The sequence below is a fragment of the Aulostomus chinensis genome, chromosome 19 (genome assembly GCF_037954235.1).
Source record: "Aulostomus chinensis isolate RoL2024-O1b breed Wild chromosome 19, RoL_Achi_v1.0, whole genome shotgun sequence".
Classification (NCBI taxonomy): Eukaryota; Metazoa; Chordata; class Actinopteri; order Syngnathiformes; family Aulostomidae; genus Aulostomus; species Aulostomus chinensis.
Window position 1 is genome coordinate 25,264,909 of NC_141338.1, and position 19,552 is coordinate 25,284,460.

The 19,552-nt window shown below is 43.7% G+C and overlaps 1 long non-coding RNA gene across 1 annotated transcript; it reads right to left on the reverse strand.

Moving 5' to 3' along the window:
* Positions 1–15,048: 15,048 nt before the first annotated feature.
* On the reverse strand, positions 15,049–16,884 carry LOC147244480 (uncharacterized). The gene is made up of 3 exons (XR_015110389.1): positions 16,857–16,884; positions 16,067–16,138; positions 15,049–15,097 (listed from the first exon to the last, which is right to left on the reverse strand). It is a non-coding gene; the product is annotated as an uncharacterized LOC147244480 (long non-coding RNA).
* Positions 16,885–19,552: the final 2,668 nt, after the last annotated feature.

Sequence of the window (19,552 nt, forward strand, 5' to 3'; positions counted from 1 at the left end):
TAAAACACATTTTCCAGCTCAGCATTGTAATCACTGTTTCTTTCACCCTTCCTGGAAGCCCCCTGGTAACCATAGTAACCAGTACATAGTATCACAACACAATGAATTGTGGGTAATTCCCTCAGGCAAAGTCTGCAAAAATGCAAACTCACGGTGAGGGGGCATTAAGAGCTCAATATGTTGGTGAGACTTGGATTGGATTGGAAGCCCTCAAGCCCTCTATGACTTCATACGTGCCTCTAAATCTGTGAGTCTGTGAGGGCGGAGATTAAATTTGTGCTCCTCTGAAGTGGCTGTGAACTTTGACCTCTTTTCAGTTCATTCCTGAAACAATTCTTCACCCAAAAGTGGAGTTGGCCTTTCAAATACTTATAAATAGGAATTTTGAGCTAACAAAGACATTTTTTTAGAGCTGCATCACATCACTCCGGAGCGCACAAAGAGCCAGCCACATGTATCTGTCCAGAAATGTCCGTCACATTCAGTTGAACCAGCCACAGTGATGGACAGGAGGGGGAGTTTCTGCAGTCTGGAATCCCAAAGAAGTGACACAGCAGACAAAAACACATCTTCATGAGTTCAGGACATCCATTTGTAAGTACTTGAAAAACAAAACTCCTTTTTTTGGGTGGAGTATCACTTTGAGTCTGATGGACATTTGCTGCAAGTTTGGAGAAATTCTCTCAAAGTGTTCCAAGATATGGCGTTGGTGTGAGGAGACACTGATCTTGACCTTTGACCACCAAAACCTTTTCAGTTCATCTCTGAATGCCAGTGAATACTTTTACCAAACTCTATTAAATTCCCTCAAGAAGTGACAGAAATACGACTCTACAGTAAAGGGGTCGGACGGACAGACAGCCTGAACACGATGCCTGCAGCTTTCACACAACTGTTTCCACTCTTATACAAATTATTGTGCTGACCAATCAAATACAGCTCTCATATGGATGAATGCAATATACGTGTGTGTCCTGTGATAGCTGACGTGATTAATAACGCTTCAGAATGGCTTTGCACCTGTCTTCAATTAACTGTCATCAGTTGAGTGCAGACCACTGACGAGCGCCCCCTTGTGGTCTGTGAATAGACTTGTCAAAATCACATTAGCACAATGTAGTGTGGAGCAGCAGCACCACTACCAGTTCCTGTTCCTAGCTTTTTTCCTAAGTAGCGTGGTGCTCGTGTTGTGGTTTTCGAATGAGAAAGGTGTCCAGAGTCAGCATTTTCAATGATCAAGTAGAGTTGTGTTGTCATTGTCGTGGCATTAACTCAAGCTACGTTTCCTGGCAGTACAGCAATGCTTAAAAAAAACTGTTAAAGCCCAAGATAAAATTCTCCAGTACTTCCTGCTTTGGTTTGAAATGTCGAAGTTCCACCACGTACAGGACTCCAAAGCTAAAAAAGTTCTCTAAAAAAAGTTTTAAACTGTTATCCACAAAGACTTGGATTGTTAAGTAGCCTGGAAATACTATCGATAAAATGAATGACGACGTAGCTGCATGCTCTGTCTAACATTTGGGAGCCAACAGTGCCAAACCATGGTCTAACAAACCAAAGTTCTGGGCTGTGTTCCTGTCTTCTCGAGCCTCGTTCCCACTGAGACTTTGTCACCATAAACTTATACTTTTATTTTTACCTTTAGCAGAATTAGAATGTGTGGCATTGAGTTCCTGCCAGGAACACTCCATTTTGTCTTCTGTAGCATCAAAGTGTCACGATCCCTGTCTCGTGCTTCCTGTTTTAATTTGTAATAATGCCCTGTCTTCCTGACCTCCCTCCTGTGATTACCTCATGTGTCTCACCTGGTTGATTGCACCACCTGTGCCCCGTTTACCTCCTTGTATCTCACCTCTGTGTTTTCCCCTGTTTGGTGTTGGGTCATTGTTAGTTTTGCTGTCTTGTGTAGTTATGTTCATGGTCTGTCTCAAGTTCTCTGTCTCCAGTCGCGTTAAGATAGATAGATAGATAGATAGATAGATAGATAGATAGATACTTTATTAATCACAAAGGGGAAATTCCATTCCACACTCGATTGCCTGATACAGCTATCACAACAGTCACAATTATTACAGGTTGATCGTAATAATGGTGACTGTTCAGAATTAACAACAGCACATATACATTTGTTGTGTATCTACGCTAAATTTGAACAGTCCGTTGTCCCAATGGACGCAAGTGAGAGTGAGGCGTCGCAGCCAGACTACAAGGTCGGCGTCCAGTCACCCCGTTAAACAATAAACCTCTTTGGTGCACCACCCATCCTACTGTCTGCATTTGGGTCTCCCACCTCATCCTCCACCACAAACCCTGACACAAAGACATGATAATCAGCTGATTTCCCCTAGAAGAACAGAAAGTGGACTTGCCAGTATCGATAGAAATTCAATCTTGATTTAACCGTGAAAGTCAAGTGAGAGAAAGCTCTCGTTTACAATGACGTTGAGAATACACATCACATTAAAAAGGCAACATTCATGTGGTATTTGAAGAGGAAAAATCATATTTTCTTAAAATGTGGAATAAAACATCAGCTGGATGTTGATGCCTGAACAGCCTGGTCTGATGGCATTTCCCTCCACAGCCACAGGCATTAATCTGGGCTCTTTCGCTGCAGGGTTGTGCTCCCATTCTGCCGCGAGTGCATGAGTGGCGTCCAGGACTGATGTCAGCTGATGAGATGTGGGATGGGGAGCAGGTCAGTCGTGTTCTTCAACACCAAACTGAGGAAACCATTTCTCCAGTGTACTCTGGGCCAGGTGATAATTAGATGAAGGCTTTCTCTACTTTGCTCTGTGAATAATTGTGTGATTAACTGTGTGTTGCTACACTCTAGAGGTCAAATGTAGTACTGCAGCTTTATTTTGCAGACTTCTCAACATGGTAGGTGACCCTCACCCTCATGTAACTGCCCGGCTGCTGTACAGGACATGATCCAATGTATGATTTCTCTTTGTGAACATTTTGAACTTACATCACCTTTGCTGCACTGTTTATGTGCTCATGTGTTTGGAGGGTTGCTGTCATAGTTTCTCCTCTCACTCCTTCTCTGGTGGGTTCTATTGTCGATCTTCAATTTTCAAACCCTGAAGCATATCGGTTGATTGATCCATGTGTTGTTTTTGTATCCATATGCCCAGTAATACACAGATACTTTAATCTGAGCTAAAACCAAACAAATTATAATGCTTCATGTTCAGCTGCAGATAAAGAACCTGTGCATCATATCAGACGATGCACCTTAGATTTTATAAACTGACACTTTTTGCATCCATCCCTCCATCCATCATCCCTCCATCCATCATCCCTCCATCCATCCATCCATCATCCCTCCATCCATCATCCCTCCATCCCTCCATCCATCATCCCTCCATCCATCATCCCTCCATCCATCCATCCATCATCCCTCCATCATCCCTCCATCATTCATCCATCCATCCATCATTCATCCATCATCCATCCCTCTATCATCCATCATCCACCCATCCATCCCTCCCTCCATCATCCCTCCATCCCTCCATGTTCCCCCTCTCCTCCTGTTGAGGGTGGTGGGGGTGGAGCCTATCCCAGCAGCCTTCCCCCTGGACAGGTCACCAGTCCATGGCAGGACCAACACATAGAGACAGACAACCATTGGCTCTCCCAGCCACGCCTACGGTCAATTTAGAGTCTGGATTAACCTGGTCCCTCTTGATGTCTTTGGACTGTGGAGGAAGCTGGAGTACCAGAGAGAACCCAGCAGGAACAGGGAGAACATGGAGACTCACCCAGAAAGACCCCGTGCTGCAGCCGGGGCTCCACCCACAACCTTCTTGCTGGGGGCCACAGGGAGGACCACTGCTCCACCCACAACCTTCTTGCTGGGGGGCCACAGTGAGGACCACTGCTCCACCGGGCCGCCCACTGTCAAATATATGAGACAATAATCAGTAAAAGCATCATTTCTACCTGTTTGATATCTGACTACCAGATTAGCAGACATTCTGTTTTCATGACCTGCCAAAGATAAGACCTGAAAGCAGAGTGGCTGAGTGGAGACAGATTTGTGCTTCCCAGAGACAACTGGTGTCCTCGTAACTGTTGTGAAGACAGAAGAGAGGCAGGAGCTGGGAATATGAACACATCTCAATGTGACATGTATGTTTCATTTCTGGCTACAACAAACTGCTGTTGTTTGTTCTTGGCTCTGCACCACTGTCTCTCTGAGTGACACGACACCTGCTGCCTCGCTCAAACTAAACAAGCGCTGCCCCTCCCACTGCTGTATCTCCTCTTCCTTTCCTCAGCTGTTGACAAGACAGTGAAGAAACTGACGTTGCACCACCAAACATTCATAAATGGAAAACGATGCTGCAAAATGTCAGCAGCTTGCAGCTTCAAGGTAGCGTCAACATGTTCCTCCACAGCCCACTTCGTCTGCTCAGTTGAAATCTGTCACAACAACCACAGCCCTTTTCAGAGGAAGCAGGCTGTCCTATCATTCCTGACAAAATGCATCATCATCAGCTTTCAAGTGTATTTACATGAACAGCATCTCATTTGTGGACAAATGACTTTTCTAGTCAAATGTGTGGACTTTTTCTTTGTTGATTTCTCAGTGACTCAGTTATTCATGGATTTATTTCAGATCATCGGTTGGAGACACGATCCATGTGTGTTCATCTTGACACAAACACATCGAAGCTGTTGGACAGCTATAAATACAAAACCATATCTGAACATCGGTTCTGATTTGGAGTCAAGTGATACTTAAAAAATGCTTTTTCCCTCCTCCTCCTTTGTGACACCAGAATGCAGAAAGTCAGCCATGTATACTTAGCTTTAAGCTAATGGTGGACAAACTAAACAAAAACTATGCAAAATATTAGGCAGCATTGTGGAGCAGTGGTCCTCACTTTGCCCCCCAGCAAGAAGGTTGTGGGTGGAGCCCCGGCTGGAGCCCGGGGTCTTTCTGGGTGAGTCTGCATGTTCTCCCTGTTCCTGCGTGGGTTCTCTCTGGTACTCCAGCTCCGGACAGTCTCGTAAAATACATTGCTTGATGTGTATCGGTCAGAAACATCAGTGTTGTAAGATGATTGTTTCTCTAAAGTCGAGCTTAACTTCTGCAGTCGGTTCCTCCAAGTCAGCCACTTGTCTGCTGGATCCCATCTCAACAGGCCTCCTTAAGGATGCCTTCCCTCTAGTCAACACTTCTATATTGAACCAAATTAATCTTTCCTTAGTCACAGGTTATGTGCCACAGGCCTTCAAGGTGGCTGTCATCAACCCTTTACTTAAAAAACCTTCTCTTGACCCAGATGTGTTAGCCAACTATAGGCCAATATCCAACCTCCCTACATCTCCAAGATCCTTGAGAAGGTTGTCCTGGAGCAGCTACATGAACATCTGCACAGCAGCGAGCTCTTTGAAGCCTTCCAGTCTGGATTCAGGGACACCATAGCACTGAAACAGCACTGGTCAGAGTCGCTAATGATCTTCTTATAGCTTCAGACAGAGGTCTTGTCTCTGTGCTTGTCCTTTTGGACCTCAGTGCTGCATTTGACACCATCGACCACAGCATCCTGCTACAGAGACTAGACCATGACATTGGGATTAAAGGAACTGCCCTAAAATGGTTTAAGTCCTACTTATCTGACAGGTTTCAGTTTGTTCATGTTAATAATGACCATTCAGAGTACAGTAGAGTTACATATGGTGGACCACAGGGTTCAGTTTTAGGACCGATTCTCTTCACTCTTTACATGCTCCCATTAGGTGACATAATCCAGAAGCACTCGATCAACTTCCACTGTTATGCAGATGACACACAACTTTACTTGTCGATGGAGCCAGACGACACAAGCCAGTTTACTAATCTGCAAGACTGCCTAAAAGACATTAAATCCTGGATGTCTTCTAACTTCTTACTGCTAAATTCAGATAAAACTGAGGTCATCGTGTTTGAACCTGAACCCCTCAGGGACACCTCTCTAACCAGATCTCTACTCTAGATGGCATCACCCTGACCCTGAGGACAACTGCAAGGAACCTTGGAGTCATTTTTGACCAGGACCTTTCCTTCAGCTCCCACATAAAGCATGTGACCAGGACCGCCTTCTTCCATCTGCAAAGTATCGCTAAGATCAGGAAGATCCTTTCCCAGAGTGATGCTGAAAAACTGGTGCATGCATTCATCACTTCTAGGCTGGACCACTGCAACTCTCTCCTCTCAGGATGTCCTAAATACTCTCTAAAGAGTCTCCAGCTGGTCCAGAACGCTGCAGCCAGGGTTCTGACAGGAGTTAAGATGAGAGAACACATCTCTCCCACTTTAGCTTCTCTCCTTCCTGTAGGATCTAGAATCAACTTCAAAATCCTTCTGCTAACTTATAAGGCTCTCAGTGATGAAGCTCCATCCTCTCTGAAAGAACTCATTAGTCCCTACTGTCCTACCAGAGCACTCCGCTCCCAGAATGCAGGTCTGTTAGTGATTCCCAGTATCAATAAAAACAGACTGGGAGGTAGAGCCTTCAGGTACCGGTTCCTTTACTGTGGAACCAGCATCTCTCCATGGGTCAGAGAGGCAGACACTTTAACTACGTTTAAGTCCAGGCTTAAGACCTTCCTCTATGACAGAGCCTTCAGTCAGGACTGGTTCAGGTAGCTCTGAACCATTGATAGCTATGCTGCTACAGGCTTAGACGCCTGGGGGACACATCAGGTTACATGGAGCCCTTCCCTCCTCTCCTCTCCCCTCCTCTCCCCTCCTCTCTCCTCCTCTCCTCTCCTCTCTCCTCCCCTCCTCTCCCCTCCTCTCTCTTCCTCTCCTCTCCTCTCCCCTCCTCTCCTCTCCTCTCCTCCTCTCCCCTCCCCTCCTCTCCTCTCCTCTCCTCTCTCCTCCTCTCCTCTCCTCTCCCTCCCCTCCTCTCCACTCCTCTCCTCTCCTCCTTGGTGTCTCTCAGTCTCTCTGTGTTTCCACAGATCCACCAGAGCTCCAACCACCGCCTGCATCGCCCCCCCCCCCACCCCCCCTTTTATCCCCCACTGTTACACCGGCCTCCGCTCCCCTTCCATGAACCAGTCTACGATCCAGTCCCCCATCAAGCTGGCTTGCTCTCCCTGCCTCCCCTTCCAAGAACCAGTCTACCATCCAGTCCCCCATCAAGCTGGCTTGCTCTCCCTGCCTCCCCTCCCATGAACCACTCCCCCATCAAGCTGGCTTGCTCTCCCTGCCTCCCCTTCCATGAACCAGTCTGCCATCCAGTCCCCCATCAAGCTGGCTTGCTCTCCCTGCCTCCCCTCCCATGAACCAGTCTACCATCCAGTCCCCCATCAAGCTGGCTTGCTCTCCCTGCCTCCCCTTCCATGAACCAGTCTACCATCCAGTCCCCCATCAAGCTGGCTTGCTCTCCCTGCCTCCCCTCCCATGAACCAGTCTACCATCCAGTCCCCCATCAAGCTGGCTTGCTCTCCCTGCCTCCCCTCCCATGAACCAGTCTACCATCCAGTCCCCCATCAAGCTGGCTTGCTCTCCCTGCCTCCCCTTCCATGAACCAGTCTACCATCCAGTCCCCCATCAAGCTGGCTTGCTCTCCCTGCCTCCCCTCCCATGAACCAGTCTACCATCCAGTCCCCCATCAAGCTGGCTTGCTCTCCCTGCCTCCCCTCCCATGAACCAGTCTACCATCCAGTCCCCCATCAAGCTGGCTTGCTCTCCCTGCCTCCCCTCCCATGAACCAGTCTACCATCCAGTCCCCCATCAAGCTGGCTTGCTCTCCCTGCCTCCCCTCCCATGAACCAGTCTGCCATCCAGTCCCCCATCAAGCTGGCTTGCTCTCCCTGCCTCCCCTTCCAGAAGCTTCCTTCTTCAGCTGTTACTAACATTTCCATGTTTCCTCCATTCTGCATTATAAACTGTTGTCTTGTCTGTAACAACATCTCCTGCACGTCTGTCCGTCCTGGGTGAGGGATCCTCCTCCCCTCCTCACCCTGAGGTTTCTCAGATTTTTCCCTGTTAAAGGTTTTCTATGGAGTTTCTCCTCAGTCGATGTGAGGCTCTGAGGGCAGAGGATGTTGTTATGATGCCATGAAGCCGGGAGACAAACTGGTGGAGAAAACAGGCTACAAAGAAAACTGCTTTTCCGTGCCTTGCCAGAGAGAACCCACGCAGGAACAGGGAGAACATGGAGACTCACCCAGAAAGACCCCGTGCTCCAGCCGGGACTCCACCCACAACCTTCTTGGTGGGGGGCCACAGTGAGGACCACTGCTCCACTGACTGTCACTTCACGTGAATTTGATGTCTCAGTGACACCTTGAAGATTTTTGTTTTTTTCAAATATAGTGACAATATCATCTGGGACTTACAGAAAAACATTGGAGGTCAAAGGTCAAGGACACTGTGAGGGGTACACGGGCCTACAACCATAAGAGTATTTCTAGTTATGTCTAGCAGCAACGCCATGTGTGACTGTCAATCCCACTACCACATTATGCTTAGGACTTAATATTTGCAAATTTGTATGAATTAATATGAAATTAATTAATGCTTAAAGGTTTCTGTGTGTGTGTGTGTGTGTGTGTGTGTGTGTGTGTGTATGTGTGTGTGTGTGTGTGTGTGTGTCTGTTGCAGAACTGAACTCTTTATTTTTTATTTTGTTGCTCTCTATCATTCATTTCTGCCTGTCAGACAATTTTGAGCAGAAACTCTGCAGCTTGATTGAAAAAGTACGTTTTGATAAAAAATTACCCTCTGATTTTTGTGTGTTTAGGTGTCTTATAGATGCAGACATGACAAAATCTTTAACTTCACAACATTTTTAAATGTCACTGGCACATAGGATGGTAAAGTTCTTCTACTTTACTACAACTCTGCTACTGCTCAGAATCAGAAGAACCCTCTCTCCTCAATAACTGTTAAAAACTTGGATGTGCTTGTGGGTATGAACACTGTTCAACCCGAGGAGTTCGTTGAACTCAAACCACTTGAGGAAACCGATTGCCTTCATCAATTTAAGTTTGCTAACTTAAATAAAAAAAATTTCTGCAGTTGAATTATTTAAGCTCCAGAAACTCAATTATTTATTGTTAAGGCGACTTGGCCAAATCAAGTTGTCATTACCATTCCACTCAGTTAAAAGAACTTAAAATGAATATACACATTTCACTTGTATGTAACAATTATATGAACTAATTTAAAATGTGTTAATTGAATTAATCAGAATTAAGTAACAATAACTTCAATGGCTCTTTTGCAGATAAACATTACCACCTAAGTTGAAATTACTCAGTTTTCTTTCACTACATGAATTCCTACATTCTAGTTCTGGCAACTGACTTCATTTGAGGAAACTGATTGCTTGATACTATTTGAGTTCTATCAACATAATGCAAACTCAAAATGGGTCTCAACTTAAGTTTTATTCAGTTCAATGCACCTAAAATCAAAACAGATTTCCCTCTCCAGGGTCTGATCAATTACATCATCTTAACAGTGAGAAAAATGTGTGACACCATACAAAATATGCATAATAAAATTCTTGAACATTAAATGTTTTACAGAGTTGAATGCTCAACACACACCCATGAATCGGCTCAGGTCACTCATAGTATCTTAGCAGTGCTGAAACTGGTGACACCTTATAAATATGTATGGTAAAATTATTAATCAGTGAGCTGAATGTTAAACACCCACAATCCAAACAGACTTCCCTCTCTAGGGCTCCGATCAGTCACAGTACAGGATCACCTGAACAGTGACGAAACTGGTGACACCATACAAGTAAAAAGGTAACAACACTAAACACTTGTAACACAATAAATCAACTGGTCAGCCACAAGGTGTTTTGTTTGGGAACTGCTGACAACAAATGCTTCTCTACAACTTTACTCCAGCTCATTTTTCAAGGCCTGTAGTTTAGGCCTGAGCTGCTTCCTCCCATCATCCAGGTCAAGGAGGATAACCTGAATGAACTCCAAGAAGCCACTGAGCTGCTCCAGGTGCTTCAAATGCAGTGCGTACACCAACGCAAACAACACAACCAGTGCATCAGTGCATGATCTATTAGTCACAACCGCATCCTCAAGAACGACGGACACATGCTGGGTGTCGAAGGGAACTTGAAGTCGCTCGTCCTCGTTCACCACTGCCACCAGAGCCACAGCACCCTGGGCTGCTTCCTCATCCTGAAAAAGGACAAAGTACTGTGTCAGTATAATTTTACAAATCGAGCTTATTTAAAAGGCTGGTGATAAAAAAAAAAGTTCCAGATTTTGATATCAAAGTTTAAGAACAATTGAAAACCCAAACTATAATTGAATGGACTAATTTAGGAATGTAGTGTTTCATTACTTCATCTTGTAACATTGAACTTGTAACATCCTTCAGCTGCACGAATGCAGCGTTTCTCAAAGTGTGTGGCGCGCCCCCCCAGGGGGGCGTGGAGGCGTCCCAGGGGGGGCGCGAGTCACCCGACATCCAAACATTAGTTTCCCCTCACCTTTCGATTTGTTTATGGTTCCACCGCCAAAAAAATTTGTCAGAACGAAAGCGCGCTTTAACCTCTTTCATAGCAGCTGTGGTCAGGTCTGTTTTTAAAATGGAGAGAGATTTGACAGGGAAGAAACACATTTTATTTCATTTTTTCTAGTTCTGAAAAACTAAAGGAATGTTTGTCATTTTTAACAGGTCAACGAAGTTAAACATGGCCCACTTTGTCACAAAATTTGGCATGGGGGGGGAATGAAAAATGCTCCAATGGGGGGAATGACAGAAAAAGTTTGAGAACCCCTGCACGAAGGTCATCTTGCTCAAGAATGTTTGCAGCCACTGCAGACCAGAGTGCACACAGGACAGATGAGAGATCTGACTGACTGAGTTCAGGAGGATCTCTGTCAAGTTGACACGTCATTATTCTGTTTGTTTTTTAGAGGACTCCCACTTTCATGAGTGAGTTTATTTTTTTATTTTGATGATAAGCATCACCTTTTGGGTCTCTTATATTGACAAGCAAAATCTCCCAGTGCAGGTTAGTTTTTTAAAGAATGGGTTCTGAAGCCTGCCAGAATCAGCAGCCCAGGAAGCAGGCCTCCAAGTGTGGAAGGTCTTGTCTTCACTGTTCATCTTAAGGAGGACAACCATCTCTTCACTCAGATTGAAGGAAGTCATACTACAAAAAAACAGTGAAGACTGACTAAACTCAGTCTGTCTTCATTTTTATTCATAAATCCTAGGTTTGCTTATTCACTTCTCTACACAAAAAGAGATTCAGGAGGCACTGAATGGTATTATTTTTGTACATTTACAAATTACCGATACTGTCGATAAATACAGTTTTTGTCTTTCAAAACCTTGTCCAGGTCCAGTCTATCCACCTTAATTATATTTATCTCGAGAGTAAGATGAGTGTCACCTTTTCAAATGTCTACAAGCGCTACTCAGTGTTACCTTATGTCAAGAGTACTTGTTTATGTAATTTAGTTCCACCGTGAGGGAAGAGTCTGTGTCTTCTGCAATGGGATATCAGCCAAATTCAAAATATAATGTCCACAGCTTAAAAAAAATCTGAGCAATAAATCAGAACTGAGCAAAAAGAGTGTAAAAACTAGCAGATGCTCAGTTACTTTACAAACTTTCAATTTCTGTTGCAGATTTGGTGGACAATCTGTTCAGTTAATCTGCATGATGACACCTGGTTTAAACCACATGTTAAAAAAGAAATGGAATGTGATCCTTGCATGCTCGGTTGTTAGTTACATGGAGGAGCAGAACACAAATACCTTGCACGTTCTGAAGACTTCTGATGAGTCCTCCTTCAGGTGGTGTGGTCTGCTGTTCGAGCTGCTCCTGGTGCACAAAGACACCGTATGCATAGGGGATGTTAGTGTTCACTGTTCAAATTCAACAATGTAATGCACGAAGTTGAAAAAAACAAAACACCTGTTCCTCAAATGCCATCATAAGTGCTTCCATCTTGGCCAAAGCTGCCAGTCCTCCTCTTTTTGTAGAGCTGGAGCAGCTGAGGCGTGTACTTGTCAAGTCAAGCATAGAATGTAGATGGCAGATTCAGATTTGTAATCCTGTGGAATTCGCTATGGAGCTGAAAGAAAAACTCAAGACAAAGAATTGTATCTGTGTAGCTCATTTTAAAAACAGTTTGACTCAAAGGACTTTCCACAGCATCATATCAACATCCTCTGCCCTTTGACCCTCACATCAACTGAGGAGAAACAAGAAAATGCACCAGAGGAGGGATCCTTCAGGATGGGTGGACAGTAGATGTTGTAAACGGACAAGAAAATCAACAACTAATGACATGCAATATTGTAGAACTGGGCAGGACATTACACCTATTCACCATTAATGAGTTGCTTATTAACACGCAAATTAGAAACATATTGGCTCTTAATTAGTCATTACTAAGTACTTATTAATGCCTTGTTCTGCATGGCCTTATTATAAACCAGTAAGCCAGTAACTAAGAGTCTTCCCTCAATAACCTCAGAATTATTGCTTATTAGTCCTGAGTAAGGAAGTTGTTGTATATGAATTATGATCTCAATATGCTTCGTACAGGGTTAACCCTCATCCTTTGCTAAGAGGTGTGCAACGCACGTAACCTCTGAGAAGAAGAGCGTTATAGAGGACATGAAGGCCAAAGGTCAACTCCTCCCCTTGTTGATGAAATATTAAGACTTAAGTGAGCTTCTTTGTTCAGTTAAAATTCTGTTCTGTTGTATTAGGAAAGTGAAATATTTGTGCACAGGGGAATAAATCACCTGATGCGGTAATTATAGAAGTGGAAGTGCAATGTTTGTACAGTTCAGTACATTTGATCTAACCTTTGACAAGTCATGTTGAGCTGTGCAGGTTTTAGATTTTTTTAGATTTCATTTTGTTGTATTTTTGTACTTCATATTGTGCAGTGTTTTTCAACAATAGAGTACCTGTATGACATATTTGCATGCACTGATACAGTTGTCAGCGTTTGAAATTTCAGGAAGACCACATTAACTGTTGGAGCAGTTTTTGTTGTCAGCCTTGGGAAAACCTGAAGCAGTGGTTTAATAAATGAGGTATTTGCACTTGTGCTGTCTTTGTTATTCTTCCACTGAATGAGAGGGAACCTATAGATAGATCAGTTTTCCAAAGGTGCAACCCATCACTTGTTTATTGCTATAACATATTAACTAGTTGTGAAAAGGAGGCAACTTTAGATTAGGGAACATGTTTTGGTTAATAAGTGTTTAACTATTAGTGAATTAGTAATGATCAAGATGTCACTTTAGTATGGGGAACATATTTTAAGTAACAAATACTTAATTTAGAGTTATTTGGTAACTGTTAATATTTGTAGTTTTGTTATGTAAGAACAGACCATATTCATGAAGTGGTATTGAGGGAGAAGAACTATTCTTGGGGTACTACCACCTTATTAAGTTCATACTAAACAAAGCATATTGAGATCATAATTCATATACAACAACTTCCTGACTCAGGACTAATAAGCAATAATTCTGAGGTTATTGAGGGAAGACTCTTAGTTACTGGCTTACTGGTTGTATAATAAGGCCATGCAGAACAAGGCATTAATAAGTACTTTATAATGACTAATTAAGAGCCAATATGTTACTAATTTGCATGTTAATAAGCAACTATTAAATGGTGAATAGGTGTACCTTAAAATAAAGTGTTAGCACTACGACTCAAATCTAATGTTGACTTTAGTGATATATGCATATTTTTCAATATTATTTGTAAATTCTTACTCACTTGTGCTTCACAAAACAGAGCAGGCCATCTCTCCCTCAATTCAGCCACTGGAGGAGCTAAATTCACGACTTCTTCACGCCTGAGTGCAAACGTGCGTTGCGTATGCTGATGAATTAATATCATGTCTCTTTCCACTGATGTCCTCTTGAACTGCTCAACCATTGCAAGTCTTTGGGTCTCAAGTGTCTGCCTTGTTTCTCCATGGGGAGGAAGTTCACTTCCCCTCTTCTGGGTCTTTTGATGTTGGCCCTGGACGCTGCACCCTCTGGATGGGTCCTGCTACATTTTCCTGCATTCACAGCCACATCCTTTATGCCAGCTCGACTTAGTTTGGTCCTGTAATTACCAATCTTGAAGCGCAAACTGTTCTGCCAGCCCTCATAACCTCTTTAAGAAGCATTTTCTCTCAAACAGGGATGTTTGCTCACCAGAGCCGCTGCAGCCAAGCCAGTCTGTTTGGTACTAGGATATGCTTTATGCTTGTATATTTCAGCAGCCATTACATCCAATATGTTGTGCTTTTGATCCCTGGTCAACCTGACAGTTGATCCATCTCTCATATTGGCAGAGTTGCCCTCTCTAAGAGTATACTCCACCTCATAAGAGAAATTTGGAACAACAAAGATGTCTGGCCATCTGCAAAGTCACTCTGGTGATTCTGTGTTATCAGATGACAACAACAAAGTGTCATCTGTGCTCGCTGAACTCAGATCTGACTCGATAACCCTAAGTATCTTAATGGTTGCCTTAGATGGGAGGTCCTCAGTGGTAACCAAATTGCAGAGGGCATTGTCAAATTCTGGGTCTTGAAACTGAAGGCGAAAGTCATAGGCCAGATTCAATTCATCCTTCACTTCCAATATGAGGGCATTTACAGTTTCAGGACATGTGGGCAAAATAAGCCTCTCGGCATTCACATCATCAAGGATGACCCTGAGTTTGAGAATATCAGTCACCTCCATTTGCACCGTGTTGGGGAAGCCTGAAATATATAGAAGGAGAAAAAACTCTTTGTATTCCTTGTTAATGTCCCCCCTTGCACTGGCTGCTAAACTACTCTCTCATAAAAATATATCCCCCGAGTACATCGTTGCTTCTCATTGGTGTGCAGCACGTTAAACACACATGTTGTCAACCTAATCATTTTCTGACTTTAAGAAGCATACACAGCACATGCACCTTTAAAACATTGCTCATAGTAGATATTACCTTTAACTACTTGGTCAGGAGCACCCAGGGAGGGGACGATGAGTGTTAATAGAAAGATCCAAACAATCTTCAGTCTCCCATCACTGGGAGAAAATGGGCTGAGACTGGCTGCTTGGTGTGGTCTTCTTCATTCAGACACTGAAATGAAATGTTTAGTTGTCAGAATTAGTCTTCCTGATACTTTGTAGGCAGTCTGTGGCATCTGGTCAGTGAGCTGACTCAGAGATTTCACAGAATGGGTCTTGCTTTCATGGTCTGCTAGCTCATATGACTGCAAATGCTCAATACACCAGGTCTCATAGTCTTTCAACAGAAAAAAGAGATCACTTCCAATGAGCAATATGTTTCTGATCTCTTTAAACTCAGGCAAGGCAGCATGTGTCCCACTACATATGAACATGCCTACTGCAAATGTTGTGCCTTGAATGGTTGCCTGTTTTGTGCCATATACACTGCTGCTGTCGGTGATGCTGGACACCACTGAATGTGTATCAATAGGCAACGATTCAATAAAGACAGATTCCACGTTTGAAGTCTGTACTGTTGGCTTGAAAAACCTTTCTGATGACAGATAGAATGCCTCATGTTTTGGTGCCAAGGTTTTCAATACATTTTTGTAGTTATGAGTGTCACAAACTATCTTCTTGAAAACCTTGTGCTTCCCTTCAAATCTCATTGTCCAGAGATGCACCAGAGGACCAAAGCACTTGATGAGGAAAGGATAGCGTTCGATGTAATGATGCTTTGGTCGCAATCTTAAGTTGGGGAAGACTTCCTGAAGGAGTTGCCTGTGATCGAAAATCTTGCAGGCCATGTACTGAATGGTACTATCTGTGAAACTATGAGAAATAGCAAGCTCAACTATATCTTTTGATTCCATTAGGACCTCCCATATTCTGTCCCCTTCTGGCACTCTGGAGCCAATGAGAACAGGTAGCAGTCTAAGAACAGTGTGGTTCTCATGCCCATTCCCACCGATTGTTCCTCGACTTGCAAAATTTTGAGGAACTGGGTGAGGACGGTCAACTTTGTCAGAATGCTGGTAGGGAAAACACAGGATCGCTTTATTCAACTCCTCCAACGTGAAATATTTTTTTGATATCAAACCTTTCAAACAGTGTGCCAGCTCCACAGGAACCACACCTTCAAACAGGTCGTGCAGCACATCCGGTGGAAATCCTGTGATGGGATGAAAAAGGGAGAGCTGATCAGGAAGAACACAACTCCGCTTTACACCATAATTCTCCTCTGTTTCATTTGTCCGTATTTCTTGAACCAGACTATCGTGGAAATCCTTTGTCCTCATTTCAAAACCACCAGTTACTGCATCTGATCGCTGCATTTCTGTCTGGCTGGCAAGGCAAAATCTGCAGAAATATGTAGACCTGAAGCTCTCACTGAAACCAGCTAGCCCAGGGGCAACGAGATTATCAGCCACAACAGAGTAGACTGTGCCTTTGAGACACAATTAGAGTTGTACAATTTTTCAATGTAGACACCATCTTCTTCAAGTGTTTTTAGATCACTCAAGAGAGGTGCAAAAACGTTCTCATATCCAAACTGTCGTACATCATTTGAGTTGCACAAAATGGCCAACGGAGTAGAATGAAGGACTGAGCGCTACTTAACTGGTATGTTACCTAGCGTCCAGTACACTCCACATACTTTGTGAATTTTTGTTGATGTTCCTAGCGGGTTTGCAATTTCGAACTCATCAACATAGAGAATTATTGATAAATTTTCACCCTCATCTGAAAGAAGCTTATTTTCCTGATAGTGGGAGCCATCGCAATGTGAGAAATACTGTCCAGGCTGACGCCATGTTGTTTCTTTGACTTTCTCAAGTACATCAGGTTTTTGCAACAACTGTTGTAATGATGTGAGAATAGGCACATACATGTAGGTGCGCTGTGATGACTCAGTTCGGTATTCTACCGGCTTAACATATGGAAACTTCTCCTCAAAACAAGATTTCTCCTCGTAGCTGTTGACAGTGGTCCTTCAGAGGTAACAGATTTATGCAAAATATTACTCTCCGAAACTGCATGGACAATTTCACTTACAAGTGTGTCAGTGAAAGTACAGTCATGTTTTTTCAGTATCTTAATTACGTTTTCTCTGACAAGAGATTCTGACAGTGAAAACAACTGATCAGTGTGCTCAGTAATTTCCTGTATTGCCCTCTGTGACACATGGAGAACAGTTAGCATTTTCAAAAAGAAAGCAGCCAGATTGTACTGTAACTGCTCTGCTAATCCCTCAGTGCTACAGGGGCAGTTTCATCATCATCATCATCATCATCATCATCATCATCACGAGATTGCTCCACAATCAGATATGCTTAAAAAGATTTGTTGATGCATCCTTTGCTTTATTTGTTCACAGTTAACGAATTTCTAAACTGAAATGACGACAAAGGAATGAAAAATGCTAAATGGCAGCCCATGCTACACAGGGCTTAATTTTTTTTTGATGATATAATGATATATGATATAATTATATAAACACAACTCATAGAAAATGAGTTCGTGGAATGAACTGGAATTACATCACCGACACTTAAATGCTCCAAAACTTTAAGTGCACTCAAAGAAACCGAGTTATTACAACGACATTTCATTTTTGAGTTAGATAACTTCATGGGCATGAGTGACGATAACTTTTCTCAAAGTTTGAGTTATATTAACTTTTTTCTTTTATTAACATGGACTGTTAGGTGTTACAGTGAAGTGTGGCTGGTGTTCCAGGTTGGGATCATCGCCTGAGTTTTAGGCGTGACTGCAACACCCTGCAGTACATATTGTTCCTCCATCCAGAAAAGAAAAGTAGCTGTATTTGATATTCCTGCTCACAGGGGCTATTTCTGCCCTTTAAAAAAGCAAAAAACAGGCCCTCAGGTGACGGGAGCAGCTATCAAACCCACAGACATGGAGGAACAAGAAAAATGTAATTCTCTCAACATAGTCCAGTCGATTCAAGTTAAAATTATTTGCTTGGCACCAAATCACAAAGAAGTTCTCTCATGACACTTTACAAGCAGAGCAGGTCTCCTTCAATTACTTGCTACAGCGGTGACAAAAACCTTCTTTTTCTAGGCAGGAAGGTGGAACAGATCCAGGATCAGTGGGGACGGCCTTCTGCTTTGACCTGCTGGAGGGAGAGAGAGCAGGGCAGCAGGAAAGAGACAAGGGAATGATAAGAGAAAGGGATAGACACAGATAAGGAGGGGGACAGAGTCAAAGAAAGGGAGAAAGGAGGGGAGAGAGAATGATGGACAAACGGGGGATGTGTACAAGACAGGAGGAGAAAGACGAGCAGACAGAGAGACAGGGAACGGGGAGATGAAGACACACACCAAACAAGAGCAATAGCAGGAGCAGTAACAGTGAACCAGCTGCCAGAAATAACATCTACCTCAACTCAAAGTACTAGTACTTATACTAATACAAACACAATGCTGATGTTAATATCAGTACAGTGTTGAGAATACTATCAATACTACTAGTACAAATACTTTGACTGATACTAGGGTGGCAGCTTGAGCCTCTTAAGGTCTGTTGCTTCTTCCAGCAGCAGCATCAGGAAGCGTTCTGGACCAGCTGGAGAGTCTTTAGGGACTTGTTAGTCCAGCCTGGTAGGAGGGAGGTGCAGTAATCCAGCCTGGAAGTGAAAAAGCAGGGACTAGTTTTTCTGCGTCTTCTTGAGCCAGGATGTGTCTGATCTTAGTGATGTTACGTAGATGGAAGAAGGCGTCCTGGAGATTTAATGTGGGAGTTAAAGGATCCTGGTCAAAGAGAACTCCTAGGTTCCTTACGGTGGTGCTGGGGGCCAGGGTGGTGCCATCCAGGGTACCTGTCTCATCAGATCAGGTGGTCCTCAGGTGTTTGGGCATTGTAACATTAATGGAGTGTTTCCTGATCATGTGACCTAGAGGAAGCAGGTACAGGGTCAAGAGGATTGGTCCAAGCACAGACCCTTGTGGAACAGCAGAACTGACTGTAGTGGTCTCAGAGGAACCATCATTAACTGGTACCAACTGAGATGACCTCAAACAATGGGAGTCTGTGGCAGGACATAAACATGCCTGGACATGTCCCGCTAGTCATATGGGATTCTGGGCTAGTACTTAAATACGTCCGGAGTTTGTTGGATGTATCATACGCGTTTCCGACCCACGGTGTAGACCGGTGAACTCCAACCTGTGTTTTCTCCGGCGAAATCATGGACACGACTCAGGTTAACGGTGAGTTTTTCCCCAATGCTTTTTTGTTTAAATGCGTTTGTGTTTTTTCTGATATTTATGTGCGCACAAATGTGTCCGTTTCCTCTTCCGCAACAATGTGTGATATTATTAAGCGTGTTTGATGTAGACGTAATTAGGGTTGTTGGGGTGTCTGACCAGATGCCCCGCATGTTGCGTCTAGAGTTTGAGTCTAGGTACGTACCTAGACTCAAACTCACACACACACACACACACACACACACACACACACACACGCACGCACATACACATACACGCGTGCACTCACACACGTACGCTCGCACACACACATACGCTCGCACACACACGTATGCTCGCACACACACGTACGC